At 32.2% G+C, this 6,529-nt stretch overlaps 1 pseudogene across 1 annotated transcript in view; it reads left to right on the forward strand.

The window, feature by feature from the left end:
• LOC104497945 overlaps window positions 1-5,870 on the forward strand; it is a 7,404-nt pseudogene extending 1,534 nt beyond the window's left edge. Inside the window, exons 2-3 of the transcript XR_727827.1 lie at window positions 454-581; window positions 5,756-5,870. The product of XR_727827.1 is annotated as a fibropellin-3 pseudogene (transcript). The remainder of the gene's footprint in view (window positions 1-453; window positions 582-5,755) is intronic.
• The last annotated feature ends 659 nt before the right edge of the window (window positions 5,871-6,529 follow it).

Genomic DNA, 6,529 nt, shown 5'->3' on the forward strand with positions numbered 1-6,529 from the left:
AAAGAGTATACACACCACTTTGTTTTCTACTCTAGTTAGTAAATGCTGTTTGGTGTCTGATGTACCTTGCACACTGTTACTGTTTGATAGACGCAAACATTACATTGGAACAAATTCAGAACTGAGGAAAAACCCTAAATTAATTATAAAGGTCCTTCTTGATTCAGTTATGGAATCACAAAGCCAGCCAATTTTAGAACTGGCATATTTCCAGCTAGCAAACCCAGCTCTGGTATAATCTTTGCTGGAAGGCCTATTCTCCTTGGCTTAAATTGTGTTTGTAAACTATTTGGGGCTAGAACTGTTGTGGTTTTTTTTTCTGTCTTTGTAAACTGTTTAATGTGATGAAACCCTGTCCTAGTTAGGATCTCTATAGTAATGGAAGTACACTTTAATTTCTGTATTTCCTTGAGTACAACAAATAATTATTTCTGATTTCTTTCTCTTCTACAGGATGTGGCATGTATCTGTCTGTCAATATTCACTGGCAAGTTCTGTGAGAGAGTACTGAATCCATGTGAATTATTGCCTTGCTTAAATAATGCATCTTGTGTAGCTCAACAGCAGAACTATAACTGCCGGTAAGATTAGGAATTAATTTATTTCACTACTTTGTTGGATCACTTGATGATATTCCATTGACTGCAGAAAGAAAAGTCATCATCAGTCACAGAGAACACAGAAAACTGTAAATTTTTCTTCCAGAATTTTTAATTTATTTTTGGTTCTCTGTTGTGTTAGTCTTCTTGAAAACTCTCGGAGTGCTACAAAAAAAAAAAGATTTAAAGCATTTAAGGACTTATAAATTGCTTCATTCACTAATTCTGTAAGATAAGATATATAAATCCTGACACACTGATGACAATTGAGACAATTATAATAGAGGTACCACTCCCATTCAGGGTGTATGAAGTTTATGCTGTTTCTGAAAGGATAAGACAACCGATTTAATTTCTAATTCACGGACATTAATTAGTAGGACTTGGATTCATCCAAGCCACATATTAAAACATGCTTTATTCAGAAACATCATGCTAAAAATTATCCATTTGAAAATAACAAATTTGACCCAGTATATAATTTTGTTCCATTGTAAATATCATTTTAGATATTTTCTCATACCGCTAAGGAATACAATTTGTCCTTTTCCCATTTGCTTGGCTTTTATCTGGCTGCTCGAGGTTCTGCTAAGTATTATTGAAGTGCAGTAAACAACTTTCAATTTTTAGGATATTAATAAAAGCTGAAAATTGAAAGCTGTGGTACACAAAAGCCTGAAAACCTGTTAGGAATGAACTTAGAAACTGCAAATACATAACAAAAATACAGAACATAAAGTTACAGTCCATCAGAGGAGATTCAGTTGAGAAGTCTGGAAATTAAAACATAAGTAGCAACATATTTAGAGTTTTCCCAAAACAATTTTTTACAGTTAGACCTAAATACATATGTACAAACACAGACACACGCACAAACATACACAGTTAAATCTTCGCATATGTATCAGAGAACAAGTGTTATCATTTATTCTCCAATACTTTAAAGCAAAATATAAGTTACTAATAATTTACTATATTGCCAGTCCTTTACACAGTATATTGGTGCATGAATTAGTATGAAATGATGGCGGAAATTTCCGTTTTAAAATATGCCTATCATGAACCATTAGTATCAAGATTTAGACTGCCTTTCTATAAAAAAAGCAACAAACCAATCAAAGAAAAAAACCTAGTCCTGTGAACAACGCAGATTGAATAACTGATAATTTCACAAAGCACTGGTAGAAACAGTCTGTACCATGAACCTCTTCATAGCATGGAAATTGGCCAATGGAAATAGCTATGGAAAGGCATGGTGATTTAACAGTCTTTCCATTGATACATTATGTCAAAATAATAGTGCAAATCATTATATAGATCAACATAACAGAAAGTAAAAATGGGTAATTAACGACCCTTTTATATTTGTCATCAAGAGAATCACTTAAGTTACGTGGTAAAGCAGGGTACTAGAGGTTTTATTTTGGGGCTCAGATTGTACAATCCTGTATACTACCAATGTCAAATATTAAGAACCTATTAATATCAATGTTGCTTAGATTTTACATTTAATATTTGTGTATTATTCATGCAGTCAGTTTTGCTATGTGTAAAACACACACTTGTCAAGATGGGCAGGACACATTTGTGGAGAGCTAGTTTGAGAAATCAGATTGATTATAAGCATATTGTTTTTAACACTAAGAATGCTCTAAAAAAGGGAAATAACATCCTGGAGAGACCACGATGAAAAGAGTAATGAAGATCATCTGGTCCAGCCTTTCATGGCTGGATCTTAAATAAGCTTATATAGCACTCTGTTTGATTGTATATCAAAAACCTCCAGCACTGAGACTTAGTTCTGCCATTCAGTCCCTGATGGCTTCAAATACTGATTGCAATATTTTTAATTGTCTATTGCTAATAAATTGGAAATTATTTCCTCATTTTTTTGGTGAAATTAAACAAAGTTTTCTACCACTTAATCCCAAATATTTGATAAATTTAAATTGTGTATATTTATGCTTAGAAGGCGACATTTAGGTGAGAGAAAGTGTTTTGAAGGAGTATGAATAATGTACTTTTCACAAGGAGACCAGATTCAGTAATTTGGTTGTGAGACTTGCCAGAGTCAGCGTACTGAAACATAGAGGAGGGGCTGACTTCTAGAGAGGACCAACAGTCAGCAGGTTTTACTATTTTTAGGATTCAAATGTTTCTTTTTAAATTTATCTCTTGAATTAGTTACTAGAATAGCAGAAGATTTCAGAAGTCCTGTAGGAACAGTGGTTTAGCAGTTTCAGGCTTTTTAAGTCACAGACTTGGAAGCTTTCAGGCTGTGAATCATGCTTTACTTCATTTTGCCCAAAGAAATCCTACTATTAACTATGTTGCTTTATTCAGGAGGTTTGGAGCTGCTCATTCAAAGTTTTAAGGAAAGATTTTGTAATCAAATACTGTAGGTTATGACTATACATAGTGACTCCACAAAAACCTGCATGTGTTTCATTCAGAGTAATACTAATACCTGATCTGCTTTTATAATATTCTAACATTTTGACTAAGTGTAATGGCATTTAGCTCACATGTACATGCAAATTCAAATAATAGCTGAATTGACCTTTTTACTCCTTTTTTTTTTCTTTAGTAAAGCAGCAGTTTTTCATTCTAAACATATAAACAAACTGACTCAATTTAATTTGCTTCACTTCAGTTATTATGAATGACTATCTTGTCTCCTGATTCTGTTCTTTCATTCTTGATATCATATACAACTTTGTGCTAAGAATATAATAGTAGCATTATTTCTTAAATGCCAAAATTTAAGGTGAATTCAAACAGACAGTGAGCAAGGATATCCATCACAATAAATTGTAATTGTATACTTTGTATCTTCTTCTATTATCCGTGGGTTTTAGGAGAAGAAAAAGTCATAAAAAATGTGAAAGGGTGTTCTGAGAAAATTTGTTCCATTAATGTAATGAACTTTACTGTCAAATTTCTTGCTATTAATTTACTCTTACCTTCTCTGATATTTGTATGTCTATTTCAAGACAATAATAAAAACAAAAATAGGGGAAAAAAACAAATATGAAAACTAGAAGCAGCTTCTAAAATTGGTTTACAAAATTATGCATTTTATGAAACAGTGATAGATTACCTAAATAAATTGAACCAAGAAAGCTAGGAGATCCTTCACCTGATTTCAGATCAGAGGTAAAAACAAAGCAGTAAAACAAATGTTGTAACAGAGTTGTTCTGCTTTAGTCTTAAACATTATTTAAAAATAGAATTGTAAAAAAAGATTTCTTTGTTTACATTCCTTTGTATTGTATATAAATATAATATATGGATTAATGGTGCTATAATGTAAAGGACATCAAATATGCTATCTTTTGATACGAGTACATTTGTTTAGAGGGAAAAATAAGTATGTAACTATCTGATATTTTGAACGTGCTGAAATAAAAGCAGCTAAATATTATGAAAAACTACTTGTAGCTACAATACATGAATTGGAAATTTGTTAATAAATTTTGCAAGTATTTTGATTCCAAGTACTTGAAATGGTAGCAGTATAATTACAGGATTTACGTACAGGGATTTTTTTCCAGTGGGCAATGAGGTTTGTATAGACTATTGCTACTTACACAGAGTGTCCTCCAGTGGTTGTGTCTATACTAGCTTCAAATAAGAACTGTTTGGAAAGGTTTTCCCATATCCACCTACCTCTGTCCAAATGGTTCTATGCATGTGGATGCTTTCCAGGAGTTTCTGGTGAGATCCAGCCTGCTTAACACTTCACTGAAGTTCAATAAGTGACTTAAGCTTCTAGATGCACTATACATCCCACAAATACATAGCCACACTCACTGATCAGGCATCTTTAACTGATTCGGGAATATGGTTTACTAAGATACTTTCAATTAAATGTTGCCTGTCTATTGAAAATATATCTTTTATTTTTGAATGTTACATAACTGTGACGGGTTTCATGCATTCTGAATTTAAAATGAGGAAACAGTCATCAATCTCATATCCATAAGGAGCAAGGGCATAGGAAAACAAACAGAAACAATTCTGCATCATCTTCATGATTTCCAGCCTCTCGGCTGAGTCACTAGACAAAGTATCCTTCAGAAAAAGCTAAAGAAACTTCCCGTCTATTACTTTTGGATTCCTTCACAAAGAAATTTTCAGCTCACTGGACATTTCCTCTCTCTTCTTAAATCTTTTCTTTCCATTCTAACAAAAAGACCCTTTAGACAGAAGAACATGCTGTAAGAATATATTGAGTAACATGGCGGTAAGAACATACTGAGTTAAGTTGATAGGGATTATGCATCTATCAAACATGAAAGAGTTTTTGCAGTCTGGATTTTACTTTTTGCACATTTGGAGTGAGATATAAATATTCAAATATTGTTCTACATTGTTCTGTTTTTGCTTTTGAATAAGACTTATTTACTATCCACATGAATCTCATCTCTTTTCTTTGTGTATGAGAGATTTTTTCTAAACACTGAAGGGCTAAACAAGAAAACGGTTTTCTCCTACTAATAAGTGCTGACATGAAGAAAAAGAAACGTCTGCAGTACTACAGAAGAGTTACCCAGGGCTCCATTAATGTCACATGGAACATCAAGCTATCACAAAAATAGAATGCTAGTTTTTTCCTTTAAAGAAAACACCGAATTACAATTAAGCAAATAAAATCAACAATGCATTGTTCTCTCCACAGTTTCCTTACATGGTTCTTTACATACTTAAGCATGCAATCATTGACTACTCTTTGTTAGCCATTAGTAATGATTGATTCTAACTACTTTTAACTTTATTTATCTTCATATTTCTAACTTTTCTCTTTGATGGTTTAACTGATACATCCTTTCTCTTAGATTTCCAAAACCTCATTTGTAACATTTTATTAAATATTACTTCATTCTACATTATTTTTTGTTTCTGGAAGATTATATGAAGTATTGGAATGAAAATGCTTTAATCAATTTAAAAATTTTTTTTTTTTAGAAACTAAAATATTCAGAATCATGCAAGTGATTTTTTAATTGGTTGAAAACATGTTCTGTTTATTTTAAATAGCAAATGAGAATTGTTTTGTTACTACTAGAACATTATTTAATAGGATTATGTAACATAATTAAATACAATTAACTTTTAAAATGTAAGTCCTCTAAAATACACTGGTGTATTTGCAGCTGCATGCCAGGATTCACTGGAAAGAACTGTGAGGAAGTAATAGACTACTGCAGGCTGCTCAGCATCAACTGTCTGAATGAAGGATTGTGTCTTAACGTAATCGGAGGATTCATTGTAAGTAATTTAATACATGTTAAACTAATTCAGTGCTTCAAAGTATAAAAGCTTCAGACGAGCAGAACTTGAAATGTTCATTACTCTAAGAGACAAGAGGGACATAAGTTTATGTGTTTTATTTATTTAAACCAATAACCAATGATGATTCACTTGGGTAATATAGACTTTTTTTTTTTAATATTGTTTGTACTGAGGCTACATTTTGTACTATAGAACTCAAGAGTATTTTTATAGTAAAAAGAATATATAACTAATTGTGATCCAGTACTATTCTCCACACAGATGATAATCATAGCTGCAGCCTTTAAAAACTCATTGCTTGAATGGAGAACATCTGTTGCCATTGTTTTAACCATAATCAAGTTAGCATTCTAAACACAAGTACATTTAAACTTGATACAAACTTAGAAGTTTGATGAAGAACTGAAGTACAGTGAGGTACAAGTAATTCTGTTTGTTTTAACTCTCGAAATGCTGAGCAAGATTGATCATATACCAACTTTCTTCTAGCCATAGCTTGTCAAAAGAGAGGAAATAATAATTTCTTCAACAGCAGTAACTGGGAACAACTTAAAGATTACTCTAAACAATCACTCATTCTGCAAACAACAGGAGATGATCATAGAATCACAGAATGGTTGAGGTTGGAAACGATC

The sequence above is a fragment of the Buceros rhinoceros genome, unplaced genomic scaffold, assembly GCF_000710305.1.
Source record: "Buceros rhinoceros silvestris isolate BGI_N320 unplaced genomic scaffold, ASM71030v1 scaffold12100, whole genome shotgun sequence".
Taxonomy (NCBI): domain Eukaryota; kingdom Metazoa; phylum Chordata; class Aves; order Bucerotiformes; family Bucerotidae; genus Buceros; species Buceros rhinoceros.